General features: G+C 31.6%; 1 long non-coding RNA gene across 14 annotated transcripts; it reads right to left on the reverse strand.

Annotated features, from left to right (window-relative positions):
* Positions 1-2,998: 2,998 nt before the first annotated feature.
* On the reverse strand, positions 2,999-22,631 carry LOC145112935 (uncharacterized). 14 transcript variants are annotated; one of them, XR_013710695.1, is made up of 39 exons: positions 22,349-22,631; positions 22,125-22,252; positions 21,983-22,002; positions 21,806-21,870; positions 21,197-21,330; positions 21,036-21,119; positions 20,747-20,879; positions 20,622-20,681; positions 20,102-20,193; positions 19,926-20,008; positions 19,521-19,727; positions 19,171-19,272; positions 19,002-19,094; positions 18,549-18,689; positions 18,300-18,433; positions 16,295-16,377; positions 14,601-14,653; positions 14,316-14,530; positions 14,010-14,082; positions 13,723-13,812; positions 13,518-13,617; positions 13,320-13,416; positions 13,159-13,247; positions 12,303-13,063; positions 12,085-12,145; positions 11,901-11,978; positions 11,684-11,794; positions 10,713-10,764; positions 10,515-10,603; positions 10,311-10,392; positions 8,800-10,212; positions 7,251-8,176; positions 6,088-6,124; positions 5,892-5,949; positions 3,854-3,909; positions 3,659-3,773; positions 3,517-3,589; positions 3,381-3,442; positions 2,999-3,283 (listed from the first exon to the last, which is right to left on the reverse strand). It is a non-coding gene; the product is annotated as an uncharacterized LOC145112935 (long non-coding RNA). The 14 variants fall into 14 exon arrangements; XR_013710692.1 differs by lacking the exon at positions 11,684-11,794 and having other exon boundaries at positions 10,515-10,764; positions 11,848-11,978; positions 12,085-12,142; positions 12,303-12,363; positions 12,984-13,063; XR_013710688.1 differs by lacking the exon at positions 11,684-11,794 and having other exon boundaries at positions 10,515-10,764; positions 11,848-11,978; positions 12,303-12,363; positions 12,984-13,063.
* Positions 22,632-24,778: the final 2,147 nt, after the last annotated feature.

The raw sequence follows: 24,778 nt of genomic DNA on the forward strand, positions 1-24,778 counted from the left end.
AGTTTCACTTTGTAAGGGTATAGAATCAGAGACTATTACCCCCATTTAAAGGATCAAAAGGACTAGTATCAAACACTTGGACTTGCTCAGGTCTAGGAATGTTCTTCTTTTGTCTCGAGTATAACAGGTTCTTTCTAAACCGTGTGGATTCAGGCTCTGGAATAATTTCACGAACTGGAACCGTTGAGACTATTTTTGGACTAGAGATAGAATCATGGGTAGGAGTATTTGAGGGGTTAGGTTGGGATGATGTAGGAATAGATGTGGATTGAGACTATGATGTAACTGTTTCTGTTTCTGGATCATATCAGGTTCAAAGATATGATTGGAGTAAGATTGGGATGATGCAGGCAAAGATGTAGATAAGTCATGGAAAAGATCTTCCAAGCTTCCATTATCTTCCTTACAATTCTCCCCCTGAAGATAAGGTTAGGTGAAGTAGGGATTGTTTTCGCTAAAGGTTACATGTTTTGAAACAAAGAACCTTCTAGATGGGGGGTGGTAGCTTTTGTACCCTTTCTGGGTTGAGGAATATATAAAAAAAACAACACTTTAGAGATCGAGGATCAAGTTTGTTTCCGTCTTGTCTTGGCTATGGATGTGAACAAATGAGATACAGATGTGTGGAACAAGATTTTTGGAAGTGGACACATTCAGGTAGAAGGAAGAAAGTACATCCATCGGACTTTTGAATCCAAGAACTCGGGTAGGAAGTCTATTTATAAGGTAAGTTGTTGTGAGCACAGCTTCTCCCCCAAGATATTTTGAAACGTTATTTTGGAATAATAATGCTCTGGTTTGATCTAATAAATGCTCATTTTTCCTCTCTGACACTCCGTTCTGTTGAGGCGTTTTAACACATGAAGATTATTGAATTATTCCCTCCATTTGAAAATAAGAGGCGAGAGTTTGATTAAAATAATCTCCTCGAGCCTTATCAGATCTTATCCTTTGAACTTTGACTCCAAATTGGTTTTTTATCATTGAAATGAAATTAGGGAGAATAGTGCTAACATCTGATCTATGTTTTAACAGAAACACCCAAGTATCCCGTGTACAATCATCAATGAATGTCACAAACCATCGTGCACCCGACACATTGGAAATATTAGATGGACCACATATATCAGTGTGAATAAGATAAAAAGGAGAATTACTTTTTTTTTATTACTGATAGAAAAAGGGTTACGCTTGTGTTTAGCAAGCTCACATACCTCACAATGAAGGCTTTCAACATTAATTGTTTTAAACAGAGAAGGAAAAAGAACTTTAATAATCCTAAATGAGGGATGACCTAAACGACAATGATGAAGTATGATTTTTTCTTTATTGGAGATAGCAAATTCTGATATGAGTGAACGAGAATCTGTTATGAGTGAGTGAGATGATCTGGGTGTTTTTGGCAACTCAAGATGATATAGATCATCCTTTTCCTTAACAAGTCCAATCATCTTCCCTAAATCCTTTTCCTGAAGTACACAATATTTATCGGAAAATATCACATAACAATGTAAATCTCATGCTAGTTTTTTTACAGAGATCATATTAGTGGACAATTTTGTGACGTGAAGGACGCTTTTTAAAGGAATGGATGGGCTGATTTGGAAATCTCCTTTACCGGCTACAGTGGTTCGAGTTCCATCAACAGTTGCAATTTTCTTGTTACTTGGACAAGGTGAGTATGTGGTGTAATGGACAAGGTGTGTATGTGGAGAAGTGTTTGGAAGAGTGAGTCATATGGTCGGTGGTTCCCGAATCAATGACCCAAGAGTATTTTAGGTTTGAATCTGAGACATTAAATCCAAATGAAAGTGGTTGTTTACCCACTACAAGGTTTTTCGAGAGAGTTGAAAAATGATCTGAGCTCTTGTTTGACTTCTCCTGGGGTTGGGTCAACTACAATATGAGCTTGTCCTTTGTCTCTAATTGTTGGACTTTTCTGGCCCCATTCATGACTTGAAGGTTTGCCAAGTAACTTCCAACATTTATCCTTTGTGTGACGTGCCTTTTTGCAATGAGTGCACCATAGCCCATCTCAATTTTGAGTTATGAATTGATCATTTTTCCCAGATCCAGACTCATAGTTGGTTCTATTTTCCCTTCCTACCTTGACATGTTCTGCTCCCATTGTCGAGCCATTCATTGGAAGGGTCTCAAGCATTAAAGTTCTCCTGCTCTTCACTTCTAACAATGGCCGAGCAAGGAACTTCAGGCTTTCCAGGGATTTGAATCCTTACTTGATCAAAATCAGAGTTTAAACCTACAAGAAAATCATACTCTGTCATGTTCAGTGAAGTCCTTGAGTATTACAACGCATCTTCTGAGCAATTGGTCTTGATTACCCTATAATGATCAAGTTCTTGCCACAAAGATTTTAGTTGATTGGCATACTCGGTTACTGTTTTACTTCCTTGTTTCGCTGCCATAGTCTTGACTTTCACTTCATAAATGTGGGCTGCATCTCTGGCTTTAGAGTAAATTTGTTGAATTGCATCCCATATATCCTTGGCGTTAGCCATGAACATCATTGTATCGCTTATCTCAGGGACCATAACCACGCCATGATCATGGAATCTTCTTCATCCCATGCTTCAAACTTGGGGTCTTCTCACTTTGGTCCTGTCCCAATGAGCAATGAAATGGCTGATTTTTTCCTTCCTTTTTAGGATGGTTCGAATCAGTTGGGACCATTTGAGATAGTTTTTTTCCATCAATTCGGTATGATGCATGGATGTGCTGTAAATCTCTTGGTTAAGAAACATGGGTTGTAGATTGAGCCTCTGTCATTCTTTTGTTACTAGGTTATAAATTGTTGGTGATAAAGGCCAAATGATCAAAGAGAAGAGGCAATGAAGGCCCAAAAAAAAGGAACGAAGGCTAAAGAGGTTTCCCAAGCTTTGGTAGCTCTGATACCATAACAGATTTAGGGTTTTTCTGTACGTATTGATTGAGAAGTGTACATAATAAATACACAAGGCAAATCAAGAAAAGGAAACTATTCTATGGAATCCCTTGATATTAGGGATTACCTACAATTAAGATTATAATTAGCTACCATCTTTCCTACAATAAATACAAAATAATTTACATTTTCCCACAATTATAATATTTAAGCATCTTATACTTTCTTTGCTTATTGATCACCTCATCGAGTTCAGGGAGAGCAAGGAACAAACATGAACGAAAACAAAGAGTCGATTTTGATATGAGTTAATAGGATGGATGCTCAAGATGTTTTTCTTCTTGACTTTTTTGCCCTTATCATCTTCTCAATCTCCTTCATCTTAAATCATAAACAACAAACCAAATTCAATCAAAACCATTAATTTAAAACAAAATCAAGATCGTTGGACCCTGTATGATGTATTTTGTTGACTTACTCCTTCATCTTAAATCACCAATTCATAGAACGACTTAAAACAATGACCTGTCAGTCCTTACCCTAAAAAACAAAATAAAATACTTGATTAAAAAACCACATTTTAAATAAGTTTAAATGTATGGTCATTTTCATACCACATCTTTTTCTCGATCAAACCCTTTTTTTCTTAATTGTTTTAAACCTTTTAGCCTGTTCAGGGGAAATACTCTGCAACATGAAATTGCAATAAATATAATATGTGGGTGATAGAAGTTGGAGGGCAAAATAGTCATTTACCTGCCATTGGTTTTTGATAGTCATGTACTCTGATGTTGTAACTGAGACAGCATACTGCCTCTCTTCGTATGTTGAATCGTATGAATTAGATATCCCACGAAGAAAATGCCCAAACCTGGAATTACATGTCATTAACAGATTTAGTTAAAATTAGCCAAAAGGGTGAATGTGTAAAATGTACCAAAATATAAAAACCTATTTTAAAGCATTTGATCCATGACTCTGCTTTCATAATCCAAAAAGCTTGAACACTGTAGAACAGAAATAACATTTACTTAATTTATTTTTCTATTAATTTTTATTTTATGAGCATACAAAAGGGCAACTTTCTTATTCTTTCACCAATATAGGCAATGTACTATTTTACCCCATAATAGCAACATACTTGCATTTCTTTACCAATAGAAGCAATGTACTTTATTCTTTATCCATAATAACAACATACTTACACTTTTTATCCGTAATAGCAACATACTTCTATTATTACCCATAATAAGAATGTTCTTATATTTTCATTTCCCTACTAAAATGAGCAAAATGTACTTTATTTGTTACATATTGCTATTATTGGTAAAGAGATCCAAGTATGTTTCCATAATGAGTAAGGAATTGGCATATTGCTATTATTTGTTACAATGCTTTTATCTTGAAAGTTATTCACAACAAATACACTCACGTCTTCTGATGAACAGAAACAAAAGAAAAGGGTGATGGTTGTTACTCCCCTAAAAAGCACCAATTCATATGGAAAATTAATCAGCAATCAAATGGCAGAAATGTGTTCTTAATAATGCTAGTTTTGTTCAAGATAGTATGTCTGTTTTCACTAAAATGGGATTTTTAGGGTAGTTTTTATCTTATCTGGTTATTGCTGGGAATTTGGCTTTCTAGAAATGCATATATTCATGATTCAGTTATGTCTTCTTCATCTATTATCAATAAAATGAAGCACTTGTGTAAGGATGTATTGCATTGCAGCTTGATTATCTCACTCATTCTTCTGGTTTTCATGATTCTATTTTTTTTAAAGTAATGCATATCCCTATGATTCCTAAAGGAAAATGGATCAAAATGTGGTGAAAGATTAAAAACTCAAATCAAAGAAACTCGTGTTATTGGAGATAGATATTTAAGTCTGTTATTATGATAACAAGACAGACTTAGGTAGTGTTTGTTTTTTGTCTGCAGATCTGCGTGGCCTCTTCTGTCTGCGCCGCGCAGACCACGCGCAGACATTAGCCTTCGCAGACTGTTTGTTTTTTTGAAGACTGCAGACCTAAAAATGTCTGCGCGCCCTCTTCTTGGCGCAGATGTGGACCAGAGTCTTCTAACATCTTCAGACATCTTCTAGCCTAAAAAAACATATATATCTTTATTTTTTTAATTTATATTTTTTCCAACTTTATTAATGATAAACAATTTGAAAAAAAAAATTACAAAACATAAAAAAAAACGTTCGACGATACAAACATGATATTTTTGACAAATTTATAAATAAAAATTTATTACAATATAATAGTCGTTGAAGTTGTTTATATAAATATGAAAAAAAATCATAATATATTCTTATATTTTTTTGCCAAATTTTGTAAAACATTATTAATACAGTATCGTCAATTTCTCAAGAAAATATTTATGGTACGTTTTTAATGGATATAATTGAAAAAATCAAAGTTTATTTCCATCTATTTATGTATCAAATTCTTCGATCACTAATTGTAATGTTTAGTTATAACTTTGCAACCAAACTTGTTGGTTTTTATCAAATATATACGTTAATTCATACCATTTTTATTTTTATTTTTTATACAATAATACATAAAAGTTGATCTAGATTCGTTAATTATTTATAACAAAGTCATAAAAATATTAAAAAATCACTTTGAAGTTTAAAAAAATCAGTTTATTTAGATTTCAGTTTATTTTAGTAGCCCGCAGATGTTAAAAAACAAACAGTCTTCTTTTTTCAGACTGCAGACGTTTGGTCCGTCTCTTCTACTGCAGAGGTCTACAGATGTGGTCCGCAGACTGCAGACATTTTGCCTCAGAAAAAACAAACAGCACCTTAGTGAAACGTTAGTAGACATAATTATAATAATATTAGACTAGAGGGTATTAATATGTAATTGTTAGTATTATATATAGATGATCTATCAATACATTATAAAAATTCTCGGCTCTTTAAACGTTCAGCAAAATCAAACACAATAATAAGTTTAGAAAATGACACAACCTTTAACCCCAGTTGTTGATGGAAGAGGTGGCATTAGCTCATCTAGCCCTTCAACCACCTATATATATATATATATATATATATATATATATATATTATCAGTCAATATGAGTGTTTGAAGGTTGTAGCATTATTTCAGTAAAGAATCTTATTATTGCAATTGATAAGATATGAAACAAATGATTAACCATCATACCACTATTAGAAGGAATCTTTGACAAAAAGCTCAGCAACTGAAATGTCATCAGAGTGATTAGCAACAAATCAGAAATTTAACCATTTAAAAGTATTAACTTGGGAAAATGAGTGACTCTTACAATATGCAATGTCTGTGGCACACAAAATATGCCACTAATCAGTAACTATGGTGATGAAATGTAGAGCAAAAGAAGACGAGACGTTTACATTAAGAATGTGTATATGAATATGAAATCTAGAGCTGATGAAAAAACAAACATGAAAAAATGTACATTGATTTAGGCAATTGTCTCTCGATTTGATGATTGAACATACTGATATCAAATCCTAACCTTCATCTGTTTCTTCAAAACAAATAACACCATGTGTGAAACATATCAACTACTCATGTCTTATTTGAAAATGTTTTCCTATTAAATTAATTTCATTCAGAGTTTTTGCAAACCTCAAATAAGTACCAAAATTGAAAAAAAAAATACAGCTTGATCAAAAATCTAATAGTACTCTAAAAAGATTGATAAATCATTCATATATATTGTTAGTTAATCATTGTTACAGAATCATTGACATTCGATAATGAAAACTATCTATTAAGTAAAACAAAATCATCTATTAAAGTATTAAGATATGATCAGGTAACAAAAAATGTAATACATGATCGCATTTCTTGTACAGATCAGCAGAGAGAATGAAAACTTGTAAAATAATTAAAATTATAACGCTATAACTTAAAATATAATGCTATGATTGATTAAAGTTTCAAAATGCAAAGCAATTTCACTGCTTCATTAGGTAAAAAATTTAGAGTATAATGTCATAATAAGCAAAAAAAAAAAAAAAAATGGAAGTACGATGCTATAAATGGGTGGATTATTAAAAGTATAATTTCACAATAAGAAAACACTTGGAAGTACAATGCTATGTATAATGGGGTAGAACTTTCAAAGCAATAAGAAAAAAGATGAAAGTACAAGGCTATAATTGGGTAGACATCTAAATGTATAATGTCCTACTAAAGAAAATAGCTAAATGTGCTAAAAGAGATAAGTTCCACTTAGGGTAAGAAAAAAAAATCTATTTTGGTAGACTTGAACAGAAAAAAAAAAAAAAAAAAAAAAAAAAAAAAAAAAAAAAAGCACAAGTGAATTAAGAGATAGAAACCTTTGGTGTCCACTTGTATAGCATATTGTAGCAACAAACATCATCTGGTTTTTGTGGATGAAAAGAAAAGGGTGATGGATTGGTTGTTACTTCCTTCAACTTCTCTTCAAGAACAACATTGTACACTTGTTCTACCACTACCATAACAATAAAATCAGTAACTATGGTGTGGAATGTAGAGCAAAACAAGAGGGTTTACATTAAGAATATATATGTATATGAATATGAAATCTAGAGTTGATAAAAAAAACAACCATGAAACAACAAAAAATGTACGTTGATTTAGGCAATTGTCTCTAAATTTGAAAATTTGAACAAACTAATATCAAAATCCTAACCTTCATGACTGTTCTCCAAAATAAGGACCAAATATGAAAAAATCAGCTACACTCACGGACCAAAAATGTAATTACTCTAAAAAGGTTGATAAATCATTCATATATTGTTACAGAATCATTGATATTTGATAATGAAAATTATGTATTAAGTAGTAATAGTAAAACAAAATTACCTATTAAAGTAGTAAGATATGATCTGGTAACAAAGATTGCAATACCTGATAGCATTTCTTGTACAGATCAGAGATGAAATCCATACTTTCTTGGCTAAAAGGAAACAAGTTACTTAATAGGAAAGCATTGTAACAGATAAATTTATACCTCAACATTTAATTGTTGAACATCTCATGCATATAACATCTCAATTTGAACTTATGGAGCATGTAGGGTTTGAAGTGTATAATTAGGTTCTTGTCTACAAGCAATGCATCTATTAGATGGACCTCTTCTTTGTAATCTTATATTCAAAAGACTGATTTCAATTATAAATTAAGAAATAACAATGTACTTTCTTACCTTGGCATCATATATGGTCATTTAGTTTTTTTTGTTTTAGATTTCTAGATTCTCTTGACTGCTCCATTTATCCTATCAAATAACCACAAATTAGTAACTGAAATACATAAATTAAGATACAAAGCAATTTCCATTGCTATGATTGGATAGATTTTTGAAAGTATGATGTCCTAATTAAAATTACAACGCTATAAATTCATGGAATTTTCATAATGCAATGCAGCCCTTATAAGAAAAAGTTGAAATTACAATGTTGTAACATAAAGAAATGGAAGTACAATGCTATAATGAACAAACTATAGAAAACTCGTCTCAGATCATCCTACTTTCAGTGATTGCTTATTATATATAGAATCCTACTTTCATTTCATCTTATTACAACATTCTACTTTCAAAATCTACCCAGTTTTAGCAATGACATACAAATTAATACACAAGCATCATTTCCTGGAGATAATACACAAGCATGAGTTTTAGGCACATAGGGGTATTTCTGGAAATACATAAACAGGGTCATAGACTCATATCTTTTGTAATCAGTGGATAGACGGCAGTAATTTGATAAAGCAAGTTCATAATCTCATAACAGAAAGGCATAATCACCCAACACCCTTATTTGAGATTGATTCAATGGAAAGCTAAATAAGAACATAAAAAGCATCAAGTGTTTTATAGTTTTAAGGGTAAAAACATACATGTTGACACTTTGATTCTCAGGGGATCTTCTTTTCCTTTTCTCCACCATAACATAAGCTCTTTATTTGGTTTCTAAAACCTTTTCTTGTTGCAGAGTAATGAATGGAATTTGTCAAAGAAGTTGAAATTAAGAATAACAATCAATCTCAGAGTAATGTAGGGAAGTGGTTCACAAAATATTTTTGAAATGAATGGAATTTGTCAAACGAATTGGTATTTGTCATGTGTATGATTGACAGGAAATGGAAAGGATTTGGATTCTATTCTTTTATTGTTTTGTGTTTATATTGCAAATCTATCAAAAGAATTGAAGTGCAATATGTTAAATGACTGAAACACCCTTTAGTGGTTTTTTTTTATAAAATAACAGAATTGCTATATACCAAAGAAGATTTTATTTCTGATATTAAACACTAACTATATACACATCAAACATACATACTCTGATTTCATAAACATTAAACAAAAAAAAATATGACACTAATGGTGAAACAATTGGCATTTACTTACACATCTGCTGGATAAAGTTTGTACCTTGCTTTGTTATTGTTTTGGGGTTTTATCTTGGTTTTGGACTCATGGTTGAGTTGCCCAAGAAGTTGAGTATTCCAGTGGTTGTCATGTTAGATCTAGCCATGTTATGGCCTCATTTGGCTTAAAGTTGCAAACTTTACTAGGTCTTAGGTCCCATTTATGCATTAAGTCCTTTATTAAACCCTATTTGAGTCCTAGGGTTCCTTTTAGCATGCATGAATGTAAAGTTGGAAACTTTACGTGATTTCTCAACCTTAGGGGACCAGATCTGCATATTGGGACTTTGCCTTGAGAGTTTACGGGCTTAATGGGTCAAACATATCAACTACTCATGTCTTATTTTTACAATCTTCTCCTATTAAACTAATTTCGTTCCGAGTTTTTGGAAAGCAGACTACATAGATGCATTCAATTCACACATTGATATGCAATATAAAATTTTTAGGTGTCTCGCTAATTCTAAAATATGCCACATTCTAAAGTAGTTGGTTATGTACAATATCGCGTGCAATTATGAAATTCAAACATTTATATTCAATATTTTTTACATCATAATAAAATTTATAATGGAGTGAAAAAACATCTCTGATGATCCATCTTGGTTATTATGGACCAAAAAAAAAAAAAAGATCCACAAACATGTTGATACCTAGGATCCATGTCAGTTGAAGAAACAACAAAAAGGCCTACACATTCATTATAATCAAAGCCATGTAATTTAAATGGGAGAATGAGAAACAATGCACTTTACATGTAACTAACAGGATGATCAAAGGCTTCAGGGTCTGAAAAGGATACACATACAGATATGTTGTGTGCAAGTTCAGGTTCTTTATTGAAAAACTGGAACCTTGTTTGTACAAAATCAGGTTGACAAGCTGCAGGGGAAAGTAAATAAATAATGTTAAAATGATAAAATTTAAACTCTTACAACTATGTGTAACTTTTATGCAGCATAACTAGGTGGAAAACTTACAGATGGGTATAGTTTCTATAGGTGAAAGAACAAACTTGTTGATAGGATCCTTGTCTTTTGAGGCTGCGTTTGTTGGGAAGAACTGAATGGGACAGAACAGGAACTAAAATGAACTTTTGGATGGTGTTTGGCATGACTAGAACAAGAACTAAAATGAACTTTGACTAAGTCAAATGGGACAACTCATTCAAAAAATAGTCCTACCTAAATAGGTGGAACAGGTTCTTTTCTTTTCCCCAATTAACCCTACTTGGAATGCATTCCCGCTTTTTCTTCTTATCTACCGTCGCACACTATCACGATTTTTCATCAGATTCTCATCGTCTCAAGGTACGCTTTTTCTTCATATCTTTACTTACATGCTAAACGATTTGTTGATAATTTTTCTCGTTATTCACTTACCTGCATGTATTAGCTTCTGATTTTTGTTTTTAATTTCTCGTTATTCACTTACCTGCAAAAAAATTCAGTACACTATTGATTACGTTGTGATTTATGTTCATTGAATTCATGCGTACACTTTTCTAAACTTTTAACAAGAGAGAGAGAGAGAGAGAGAGAGAGAGAGGGAAAATGAGGGAAAGATTTGCTTGTGTAGTTAATGTTAATTTATATAAACAAGAAAAGACCCTTGATTTTTTGGTTTTTCTCTCATTATAATCGTGACAGAGAACTTGTGGTTGAAAAATTATGTCCAATTTTCAATTCGTTGTTTACAAGTGATATTCTGGAAAAAGCAATACTACATTGTTATCAAGATCACCCTCTTAATTGTTTAACCCTCTGATGCACTATGTTGTCCTCTCTCTCTCTCATCATCATCTTAAATAAATATTACATAGTGAGTGCATAAGAGATGCCATAGGATTGCACAATTCGGACGCAATTGCCCTTGAGTTTTTGTTCCTGCCCTGTTTATGATAGAGATGCTTGCTGGTTTTGGAGGAGCTTGATTAAGCATATTGTTCCTACCTAGTTTGGTACCTGATGATTTTATATTGTTTTTGCCCAATTCATGTTTTAGATGCTCAATTTCCGATGAAAATACATTACTTCAAAATTAACATTTTAATTAAAAAAAAATTATTTAAAATTCTCATATGAAAATACGATATTTAGCTGTTTAGGAAGGGCATATACGAAATTCTCCCTTATTTATTTCGATTATTTGGCATTAAAACTTGTTTTAATATGAGAATTTTAAATAATTTTTTTTAATTAAAATGTTAATTTTGAAGTAATGTATGTTAAATAGAGTTATTATTAATATTTTTTGCAAAAGGATAATAGGGTCATTTTTACATCTATTTCTGTCCCGTTCTATTGCTACCAAACAGTTTCAGACAACTTGTTCTGTTCTGTTCCAGCCTTACCAAACGTTATACAAATTATCTGTCCTGTCCTGTCCTGTCCTGTCCTGTCCTGTCCTGTCCTGTCCAGTCCAGTCCAGTCCAGTCCAGTCCAGTCCATCTACCAAACGGTACCTGAAGAAACCACGCATTAATTATAATCAAAGCCATGTAATTTAAAGACTTACATGTAACTAACAGGATGATCAAAGGCTTCATGGTCTGAAAAGGATACACATACACATATGCTGGCTGCATACAAGTTCATGTTCTTTATTGGAAAACTGGAACCATGTTGATACAAAATCAGGTTGAGAAGCTGCATGGAAAAGTAAATAAATACTGTTAAAATGATAAAATTTTAACTCTTACAACTGTGTGTAACTTTCATGCCATATAAGCGTATAACTAGGTGAAAAACTTACAGATGGGTATAGTTTCTATGCATCAGTAATAACATTGTTCTAACTGCTCCTTTGTCACCTACTTGAATGAAAAAAAAAAAAAAAAAAAAAAAAAAGATTTCTCAGAAAAAACTACCAACACTACTGCAGACTAAATTAGCTAGTAAACAAGTCACTTAATAGGAAAGCATTGTAACATGTGATGAATGTTGTGAGCATCTAAACAAATAAATGTATACCTCAACATTTGGTTGTCGAACATCTGATGCATACAACATTCGCAATTTGAACTTCTATAGCCTGTAGGGGCGAAGTCATGTATAATCAGTTTCTTGTCTACAAACTATGCATCTGTTAGATGGACCTCTTCTTTATAATCTAATATTCAAAAGAGACCGATTTCAATTAAAAAATTAAACAATAAAGACAGTTTTTTTTTAAATGAATTACAGCAGGAGTGGGGGAGAGAGCCCCCATTTAGGTCAAGAAGCTCTAAACATTCATGTGGGTTTAGTTTCACTAGTGTGATGCCCCATTTGGGTTAAAAAAAGGTACATGAATGCCATGATCAAACTTTCATATATAGGAAGCCAAAACATGACCAAAAATCGAAAAATCAAAATCCAAAATTTACAAAACATGGAAGAATCTGAACAAAACCTTTGAAACAGGGAAAAGCGTAACAGAAATGACCATAACCAAAGCCACTTGTCCATTTTTTTGCATAAAACACAGATAAATGAAAAGGTTGCTATTACAATACTGTAATAAAAAGAAATGAAACTAGGGTGATATAAGACACAAATAAATGGAAGTAAGTTCCATGACATCAGGAGACAGGTGTGATGCACCTGAAACCATAAAAGAAACAACGGTTTTGTCATGATGTGATTAAGTACAATTTGAAGAAACAACCAAACCTGAAACCATAAAAGCAAGTTTGTCTTTTATTTTGTTAAATATTAATCTGTCCCACATAGCATAGGAGATGGACTCTTGCCTGAAAGATAATATCAGACAAATTGTATTCTTTAAAGTATGGAAAGCTAAAAGGCTCCCTTGTGCTGAATTTTTTTTTTTTTTATAAATAGTTACCTTTAAGTAATGTTTGCCTCTTCGCATTAAATGCAACATTAAACAATCTTTCTCTATGACCACCAGATGACATCACTGCATTCATAACACTGCAACAACCACAAACCTAATAGAACATCAATAATCCATACAAATTGAAAAAATACATAAATTTATCATACCCATCATATCATATACTCTGTTACATAATCGCGGAACACTTCAGAACATAATAGGTCTCAACTCCACCATCATCTCATCCAACAATTTCAAGTTGTTCTACATGAATGAAAATACATTGCCCATTAAGTCAAAAAGAAGCAACAGTTTTGTCATGATGTGATTAAGTACAATAAGGAAATCATTATCATGAACTTAACTCAGACAGAACATGAAACTTAAGTTTCTTACTCCTTGATAAAATCCAACTAAGCCACCAGCAACATTTGTAGTCAGGTTTCCATGGGAAAGTACAGTCCCCTAACCATGTAGGAAAAGGAATCAGTTCCACTTAAGGTAAGAAAAGATTAAACTTTGGTAGACTTGAAAAGAGAAAAAAAAATAAATAAATAAAATAAAAAAAACCTTTGGTGTCCACTTGTATACCATATTGTAGCAACACCATCTTAAAAACCTTTGGTGAACGAAAAGAAAAGGGTGATGGTTGTTATTTCCCTAAAAAGCACCAATTCATATGGCAAATAAATCAGTAATCAATCGGTAGAAATCATGAAAGATTAAAAACTCAAATCAAAGAAACTCATGTTATTGGAGATAGAAGTTGAAGTCTATGATAACAAGATAGACCTAGCGAAAAGTTCAAGAAAGTCAAACACACTAAAATGTGATTCAAGAAAAGGATTTGAAGTTACCTGAATGATACAACCTTTAACCCCCAGTTGTTGATGGAAGAGATGGGATCAGCTCATCTAGCCCTCCAACCACCTATATTACCAGTCAATATGAGTTCTTGAAGGTTTTAGCTTCATTTCAATTAAGAATCTTATCAATGCAACTGATAAGAAATGAACCAAATGATTAACCATCATACCACTATCAAAACAAAAGAAGTTATCAATTAAGTGAGTTCATAACAAATCAAGAACAAATGAAGAACAGGATAGATATAGCGATTCGAGATGCTATGGTCTCACAAATTTCTAAAATATTCTGCCTACCTTTCTAACAAACGCCCTCCCATAATATATAACCTAAAATGACAGAGGATCTGCCTTAATTCCCAAAATGCCCCTGCTGTCCCACTAACTTTGTAGTGCCCTCGTGGTTGTCTGTGGTCCCCTCTCCCATTGGAATCTTTTTGTGCCTTTTGTCTCTGATAGGTGAATTGCAAGGGTGGATGCACAATAGTTATCAGTCACAAAAAGATCAGCAACTGAAATGTCAAAGTGATTGATTAGCAACTAATAAAAAATTTAACCTTTTGAAAAATCGGTGAAACTTACAATATGCAAAATGTCTGCGTGGCACACAAAATATGGATACACATCTTCCAGACCTGCAAGATTTGGCATTAACTTCTTCAGTTTAAGACATTTGCAGCATAAAGAAAGACAATTTATGTCAAGTTTTTATATTTGGTTTTAGTGATTAAGTACCAAAACTGAAAAAAAAACAAAAAAAAAACAGCTACACTCATGGACCAAATATGTAATATTACTCTAAAAAGATTGATAAATCATTCACATAGTGTTACAGAATCAATGATATTCTGTAACACTTGTGTCTGAAGAGGGTAATAACGTAATTTCATCCAATTCGGAGTGTATTATATCAAACTTTAATAAGTACTTCATTTTGAACTAACTTACTGTCCTATATGAAAATGGACATGATCCCGAATATGACTCCGTGTTGTTCCTTTTCAAAACAGAAAGAGTGTTTCTGTATGCATGAATGGCATGTTTTATCTTATACAAATAGGCACAACTTGTCAGAAGAATATAGACCACAAAAACTTAGAGAGCAGAGTAAAATATACATTTGGTCCCTGATTGTATAGCTAATTTATGAATTTGGGTCTTTATTTGAGGTTCTTGTAACATTTCTGGTCCCTATTCCAAGTAAATTGGCTATTTTTTGTCACCTGGTATAGCTGATTTTTGCAAATTTGGTCAAAAAAGTTATGCACCTCAAAAAAAGACCAAAATTGAAAAATGAAAGAGATGAAGAAGAAGGGGGCAAAATGGTCATGTTCAAATATTTAGCATCTGTGTTGTTAAAGTTGACAAACCCATGGAACAAAAACATTATGAAACCATGAAATGAGTACCAAAACTTCAAAAAAATATTCTTTTCAGGGATTAGGGTACAGTTATGCTCCTTAAACGTATATGACAGATAATTTTTCAAGAGAAGTAATGAACTTTGTTGAGGGTAAGTTATGGTCCTTGAACATGGAAATGGAAGAGATGAAGAAGACATTGGCAAAATGGTCATTTTCATATATTTAACATATGGGCTGTTAAAGTTGAGACCCAGAGAATGTAACTTAAAGGACAAAGCTAACCTTTCTCAGACAACCACATATTTGAGCTTTGGCCATTATAAGGTATCCACATTTATTATGACCAAAAAAAGTATATGTTACTACTGTAATAAACAATCTAATAGAACATACATACATTGCAAAAACTAAAATGGTAGTTTAGAGGAATAGGACAATCCCCTAAGAATCCTGAAGAAAAACGGATCAAAGGTTAAAGATTAAAAACTCAATCCATGTTTCTATTCAAATGAGGGACTAATCTAACTTATGTCTAATACTTCCAAATTCTACATTTGGTCCCTAATGTTTCTATTGCTTTAGAATTTGGCACCATACAAGCTAGATACTTAAAATGTTACACTTACGGTCCCTTCCCATCACAACACATGATATTTAGGTCCTCTATAGTCATTTGGATCAACTCTCTGGGTCAAACCTATATTTTATCAAATTGTCAAGTTTTACCCTTTTTCCCAAATTTCAACCTAATTGTACTTCTTGGCTTTAAGTAATGCTTGCCCCTTCACATTATATGCAACATTAAACAATCTTTCTCTCAGACAACCTTGTATTCATAACACTGCAATAACCACACACCTAATTGAGCATCAACAAGCCTGACTGATTGAAAAATACATAGATTTATCATACCCATCATATACTGTGTTATATAACTGCAGAACACAGTAGGTTGAACTCAATTCCGCCATGTCATCCAACAATTTTAAGTTGTCCTACATTAATGAAAAAACAATAAATAAGTAAAAAAAAGAAACAACAGTTTTGTCACGATGTGATTAAGTACGATAAAAAAAAAAACATTATCATGAACATAATTTGGAAAGACCATAAACATGACTTAGGACGCCAATATGATCTGGTTGGACCTTACATGTATGTGTGGCAAAAGAAGATAAGGTATAAAAGCATCATGTTATATTTGAAAATACAATCTTAATAACTGAAGCCACATGGTATAATCCTAATGTAGTTTAGCCTTCTGATTAACAAGAAAGATATACAATTTCTTAATAGGTTGGATTTTGAAAGTATAATATTATAAGTAGTTAGATTTTCAAAAAAATCTTAACAGGAATGAAGCTAGATTTACATTGTACTAATAGAAAAAGAAATTAAAACAATGTCTTAATAAGTTTGATTTTAAAAATGAAAACTAGTAAAATAATTAAAATTATAATACGATAACTTAAAATATAATGCTATGATTAATTAAATGCAAAGCGAATTCACTGCTTCATTAGGTAAAAAATTTAGAGTATAATGAGCAAAAAAAATTGTAAGTACGATGTTATAAATGGGTGGATTATTAAAAGTATCATTTCACAATAAGAAAACACTTGGAAGTACAATGCTACGTATAATGGGGTAGAAGTTTCAAAGCAATAAGAAAAAAAATGATAGTAGAATGCTATAATTGGGTAGACATCTAAAAGTATAATGTCCTACAAAAGAAAATAGCTAACTGTGCTAAAAGAAATAAGTTCCACTTAGGATAAGAAAAAAAAATCAACTTTGGTAGATTGAAAAGAAAAGAAAAGGAATAAGTGAATAAGAAATAGAAACCTTTGGTGTATAACTATAACATATTGTAGCAACAAACATCATCTGGTTTTGGTGGACGAAAAGAAAAGGGAGATGGATTCTTTCATGATCACATACCCACAGAAAGAGATTTGACTAGAAGAACATCATGATATGATAAAATTGGTTATTCATAAAAAGGCTGACAGAATCTGAAATACATTCTCAAACGACCAAGAAAACCATCCAAACATACAAAACATTATCAAATGATCAACAAAACCACAGAAATACATTCTGGAACAAGCCTACCAGACATGTTAAAGCTGATTTTACCAAAAAAAAAACAATAAAAAAATACAACTACATAAACAAGATGTAGTTTCCTTCTGTTTTTAAGTTGCAATACAAAGGGTGCAGTAACTAATACCGGATTTTACAGAAAAAACCACGAACGAAAAGATGAAGAAAAGGTGATCCTAGAAACCCCAATGACAAGAAAGAGAAATTAAAAAAAAAAAAAAAAGGCTACTAAGCTTTGATGCTTTCTAACATAAAGAGGAAATGACAACATCTGAATTATAGAAAACCCTAGAGAACTAAAAAAAGAGAGGAGAAAAATGATAAGAGTACAATTTGTTTGGATTATAGAGATGATTGTCAGTGTCCTACTTTCAGTGATTGTTTATTATACATAGAATCCTACTTTCATTTCATCTTATTACAACATTCTACTTTCAAAATCTACCCAGTTTTAGCAATGGCATACAAATAGCTTAATTTTTAGAGTATAATGTACAATTAAGAAAAAAAAATGAAAATAAGATGCTATAAATGGGTTAGATCAGTCAAAGTATAATGTCACAATAAGAAAAAAAAATGGAAGTACAATGCTATAATTGGGTAGATATCTAAAAAAGTATAATGTCCTAATAAGAAATTGCTAAAAGTATTATGCTATAACTGTGTAAATTTTTCAAAGTACATTGTCTTAATAAGAAAAAGTTGGAAGTACAATGCTGAAATATAAAAAAAATGAAACTAGGATGCTGTAAAACCCAAATAAATGAAACTAAGTTGTTATTTATCGCATTTACCCCAAAAAATAACTTACACTTTAAAGAAAATCCATGACATCAGGAGACAGGGATGAGGCATCTGAAAGAGTAAGAAGTTTACAACCTTTAACCCCAGTTGTTGATGAAAGAGATGGCATTAGCTCATCTAGCCCTTCAACCACCTATATTACTGGTCATGAAATGTAGAGCAAAAAAAGAGGGTTTACATTAAGCACGTGTATATGAATATGAAATCTAGAGTTGATAAAAAAAAAACAAACAACAATGAAACAACAAAAACATACATTGATTTAGACATTTGTCTCTCGATTTGATGGTTGAACAAACTAATATCATATCCTAACCTTCGTGAGTGTCATTCAAAACATAATCCTCACGATTAACGCCATGTGTGAAATACTCATGTATTATTTGACAATCTTCCCCTATTAAACTAATTTCGATCAGAGTTTTTACAAACCTCAAATAAGGACCAAATTTGAAAAAACCAGCTACACAAATATTACTCTAAAAAGATTGATAATGTAATTATTGTTACAGAATCATTGATACTCGATAGTGAAAATTATCTATTAAGTACTGATAGTAAAACAAAATTACCTATTAAAGTATTAATATATGATCCAGTAACAAAAATTGCAATATAGAGCAGCAGAAAGAATGAGATGAAATCCGTACTTTCTTAACAAAATTCTCATATAAAATATTCTTATTCACAAAAGAGAACTGATTATTACCTCATCAGAGATATTGACCACTTGTTTTTAAAATATTTCAACCCACCAAAGACCACATCATGTGGCATTTCCCTTCCCTGATGTCCCATTTCGCTAAATATATAAAATCACACATTTTAAATAAATAAAAGACTTGACTAAATAACGAATATCTTTTGTAAAGAATTACCAGGCATACTAATTAAGTGCTGAAGGCATTTTCCATGAATTATTCAACATCTTTTTTTTTTTTTGATTGATTCTACCTGAAGCATGTTAATCCCATCATTTCCTGAAGATAATACACAAGCATGAGTTTTAGGAACATAGGGGTATTTCTGGAAATACACAAACAGGGTCATAGACTCATATCTTTTGTAATCAGTGGATAGAAGGCAGTAATTTGATAAATCAAGTTCATAATTTCGTAACAGAAAGGCATAATCACCCAACACGCTTATTTGAGATTGATTCAATGGAAAGCTAAATAAGAACATAAAAAGCATCAAGTGTTTTATAGTTTTAAGGGTAAAAACATACATGTTGACACTTTGATTCTCAGGGGATCTTCTTTTCCTTTTCTCCACCATAACATAAGCTCTTTATTTGGTTTCTAAAACCTTTTCTTGTTGCAGAGTAATGAACGGAATTTGTCAAAGGAATTGGTATTTGTCACGTGTATGATTCACAGGAAATGGAAAGGATTTCGATTCCATTCTTGTGTTGTTTTGTGTTTATTTTGCAAATCTATCAAAAGAATTGAAGTGAAACACCCCTTAGTGGTTTTTTTATAAAATAACAGAATTGCTATATACCGAAGAAGATTTTATTTATGATATTAAACACTAACTATATACACATCAAACATACATACTCTAATTTCATAAACATTAAACAAAAAAAATATATGTGACACTAATGGTGAAACAATTGGCATTTACTTACACATCTGCTGGATAGAACTTAATTTCAAGACTTCCACCAGCAACATTTGCAATCAGGTTTCCACGGGAAACTACTACAGCCCCCTTACCATGTAGGAAAAGGAATAAAGGGTAAGAAAATATTCAACTTTGGTAGACTTGAAAAGAAAAAAGCACAAGTGAATAAGAAATAGAAACCTTTGGTGTCCACTTGTCTAACAATGTTTGTAGCAACAAACATCATCTGGTTTTTGGTGGACGAAAAGAAAAGGATGATGGTTGTTACTTCACTAAAGCACCAACTCATATGCCAAAAAATCAACAATCAAATGGCAGAAATCATGAAAGATATTATTGGAGATAGATGCTTAAGTCTGTTATTATGAATAGCAAGATAGAGTAGATTTTTGAAATTACAATATTCCAAACAAAAAGAAACAAAAGAAGGATGCTATAATAAATAAATCAACAAAAGTGTGTTGCTATTTCTCACATTAACCCAAAAAATATATGATTGGAATCAACTTTCTTGAGAAATCTGATTGTCATACTTATTATACATCGAACCATGATCATGGAAGTTTGTTTTCTTAAAAAGCATGCTACAGAAACACTAGATGGAAAATGGATTAAAAATATTTTACAAAATGACCAACAAAAATGGATGCAAAAGACATAAATCATGAGAATAACTGGAATGCAGATGCAATTACACTACCTGTGCATTATTAGCCTCTTCTGATAATAACATAACAGGGCTTGTCTCCAATGTCTTGAGCTGCACATACCATAACCTTTTTATTTTTCAAAGAGACTATTAAACAATGAAAAAAGAGCACTTACATTTGTTAAATGATTCTTTAGCTGGATTTTGTGCTTAATTCCATCCTACAAATGCAACAAAATTATTGCATTGGCTTTGATTGATGACTAGAAGCCACAATTTCCAACATATGTTTCATTACCACATCAAAACCTGCCAAGAAAAGCATAACACCTGTGTCAGAATCATTGATATTCGATAATGAACTCTATCCATTAAGTACTAATAGTAAAACAAGATAATTTATTAAAGTATTATATGATCCAGTAACAAAAATTGCCACCAAAAAGAAAGAGATGAAATCCGTACTTTTTTCACATAATTGGTTCGGCTGAAATAAAAGGTAACCATAAGATGCTTGTTCAAGCATATCACAACTGAATGAAGAGGTTCCTGCAAAAAAAAATGAAGTTTTTTAACAATATTCTCATATATAATGACTTTATTCACCAAAGAGAATTGATTATCACCTCATCAGATATACAAAAGTAAACATCAGCAATTCAGCATCATTAAGAAGCAGGGGTAAATGATTCATGTTAAAAAGATCCACAAACTTGTTGATACTTAGGATCCATGTCAGTTGAAGAAACAACAAAAAGGCCTGCACATTCATTTGGCTATTAAACAAGTTACTTAATAGGAAAGCATTATAACATGTGATGAATGTTGTGAACATCCAAACAGATTTGGTTGTGGAAGTGGAACATCCCATGTATTTTAACTTAATTGGAAAGGAAACATAACTTAATTAAACAGAAACACACAACTTTATATGAAACTTTTAGTTAGAACCAAAGTACACTTTTATTTCTAATTGAGTTAGAAATACAAACAATAAATTATCTTTCCTTAATTGAATTTCTAATAACTCAATAAGTTGTTTAATATTTTAATTTGGTTTGTGATTATTTACTTCTCTCTACATAATTTAATCCAGCAACATTTTTACCCTCAAAACAAAGCAAAACAACGCTTTAGGTTAATTAAGACATTTCATCAAACACCTAAACTGCACAGATAAACAATCTACAACTAAGAAATACTTTTTTTGGATTTCAAAACTATTTAAATTTTACCGACATCACCACTTGTTTGACCAATCATCTTCGTTTGATGGATGCTTTGGTTTCAATTTGGCGACCTGATTCAAAAAACCATCGAATCAAAAGATAAATAGAGGAGAAAGAGGAAAAACCCAGAAGTCGTAGTGTTAATAAAGGCTGCAATTAAGTAAAATTATGTCATTAATATACCTTTTGTATAGTGTTTGATCCTTTTAGCGATGATGAAGCATGCTTAGAAGAAAATAATTAGTTTCATGACATAAAAAGTTGCCATACACTTAGCCTAAAACACATCACGTCATTATTGAAAAGATACAAGTAAACACAATACCTAGAAATCAGAGGAAAAAGATCTATACTCTTTTTCTTGATCGATGATGATGGTAAACCAAACTGACTGATGAATCCAGTAATGAACGAAGAGCGACCAGAATAATCTTCTTGGCCTATTGAAAATACCTAACAAAAACAAAATCAAAATCAATAATACACACACACACAAAAAAAAAAATAATAAAAAAAAATAATAATAATAATTCAAGAACTTTAACTAACAGACGAAGAGGGAAACACAGAGGATTGTTGAACGCCAAATAATGAATGAAAGAGAAAACGGTGGTGTCGCTAGAAGAAAAAGAGAAGAAGGTGGTGCCTCCAAATAAAACCCTCTTCGTCTTCTTTTTCTTCTTCACTGAAACATGTCTCTGGTGGTGTTTGGAGAGCAGCGGGATGACAATGAGTGACTGAAGAAGGTATAAATTAGGCGCCAATACACCGACCCAACCCTTTGGACTTCCTAATTCCAACGGTTCTTTTATAAAACATTTCCAAAATTAAAACCTTTCCAAAAGTCCAACGAGTAACAAAGAAAACCTTTTCACTTATCTTAAGCCACATAACCCCTAACTTTTCACTTTTACCATTTTAACCTATAAATTTATCTTTTATTGCAAAATTGGTACCTTCCTCTTCCATTTTATATTTCGACCCAGTTTTTTTTTATAAGTTTTATTTCTAATTTGTCCAAACTTCTTTTAGAAACTTTTACAAATATTTTTTATAACTTTCTTTCTATATATTTCTTAAAACTTAGTTTTTTTTTATTAGCTTTGTTATAAGTATGAAATCATATTTATAAAATTAGTTATTTTACTAAAACAATTATTTATGTTTTGGTATTTATGTTTTTTGAATACTTTTATTATTAAATTAAATTTTTTTAATTCATTTTCTGTATTTATAAAGGCTATTTTTTACAACTTTTTTTTTACTATCTTTGTTTTTTTATCAAATCGTTTTATAAAATTAGTTTTTCTTTTAAAAAATAATTTTTACAAAGATTTAGATTTTCTTTTTCATGCATTTATTTTAAGATTTTTCGTATATTTAAAATGTATATCTTAAATGTACTCCGGTGTCTGTGGGTGTAATGTATGTGTGTTGACCTTCACACACATGTTCCATCATGTGGGGATTTTTTAGCAACACCTAAAACATGTAAAAGTTATGTTCTTTTTAACATATTCGTTTTAAAAAAAATCAAAAATGCACCTTAAAGAGTGCACTTTTATGCTATAACTAAATGTAACCCTAAATCTTAGAGAGTAAATTATGTCGTGTTTATTGTACATGTTATATTCTCCGCAACATATATTCCGACCCATGTATTTTCCTTTGTTTTACAATTTTGGACTAATTTCTTTTTCAAATTTGGTCCAAAATTTTTTTACAAAATTTCCCCAACTTTTCTCTTTCAATTAATAAACATTTTGACAAAATAATTTAGCATTGAGAAAAGTTTGGACATGTTTGATATTAATGCACACATATAATAATACTAGTTACAACTTATTATTATACAAGCAACATATTAAATCATTTGTTTATTCTTTTTTTTTTTTGGAACGGCTGAATTTTATTAAACTAGCAAGAAGCTATAACAAATAATTACATGATAATATAAGAAGAATTATGAAGCCAAATAGACCAACTTAGATTTGTTACATCTATTTCAAATCTAAAAGAACGTCTTATCAACTACATCGTCAAAAGGCAAGGCCTTTTAGGGATAACTGTTCCAAAAATGGTAGCATTTCTAAAATTCCAAATGCCCCAAAACGTTGTCATAACAACTGCATCAAAAAGCTTATGTTGACCTGCCCTCAACGTGACTACATCAGACCAAGAGATAAGAGAGCGTGCATAAATCTGATCAGGAAGACGTAAACCCCACTAAATAGCAATGTGTCTCCATATATCCTGTTAATACATGAAAAGTACCCCTTAGTCAATCCAGTCTTTTGAGCATTTCCGAAGTAGTCTAGACTTTAAGATGAATGTATTTCTGACGTGTATGGATTTCTGAGAAGTTGTTACCTCGGAATCTGATCAATGTATTCTGACAGAAGTGAAAGTACCAGTTTGTTGTTTAATGGTTGTAACGTAGTGTCGTACATCCGACAAGATCAATAGAAACAGGTGTGTCAGGCTGTTGATCTTCAGTCCATGTACACTTTTTAGATATTTGTCTTTTGCAACTCCTTTGCCATAAAAAGAGTGTCAACCTTTGTAATATAAATAATTTTAAGGAACAACTTCACTTCTATCAAATCAAAAAACTATCCGGTCAATCATTTCTCTCTAACATTCTTCTTGTTCTTATTTACTTTACATTGTTCATACCTTATATTAATTATCTTGAGCACTTTGTTGAGTTATGTATTTCAAGGCTTGACTGGTTTATCCAGACTTGAGTGGATCTTTTATTATAAGCAATCATTGAAGTTAGATTAATTCAAGGTTTGAGTTTTCAAACCTTGTCCATGCAAATATTTAAACCTATAATTGGTATCAAAGCCTACATGATTGTCCTTTGAACCCATAAGAACCTATTATAGTTGGTTGAAGATCACCTTTCTATCTCAATCGTTATGTGTTCAGGATAAAAGTTCTTTTATATACCACTTCAGCTCTAATATTTAAACA

This window comes from Lactuca virosa, chromosome 5 (assembly GCF_052849685.1).
Source record: "Lactuca virosa cultivar CGN04683 chromosome 5, Lactuca_virosa_CGN04683_v6, whole genome shotgun sequence".
NCBI lineage: Eukaryota > Viridiplantae > Streptophyta > Magnoliopsida > Asterales > Asteraceae > Lactuca > Lactuca virosa.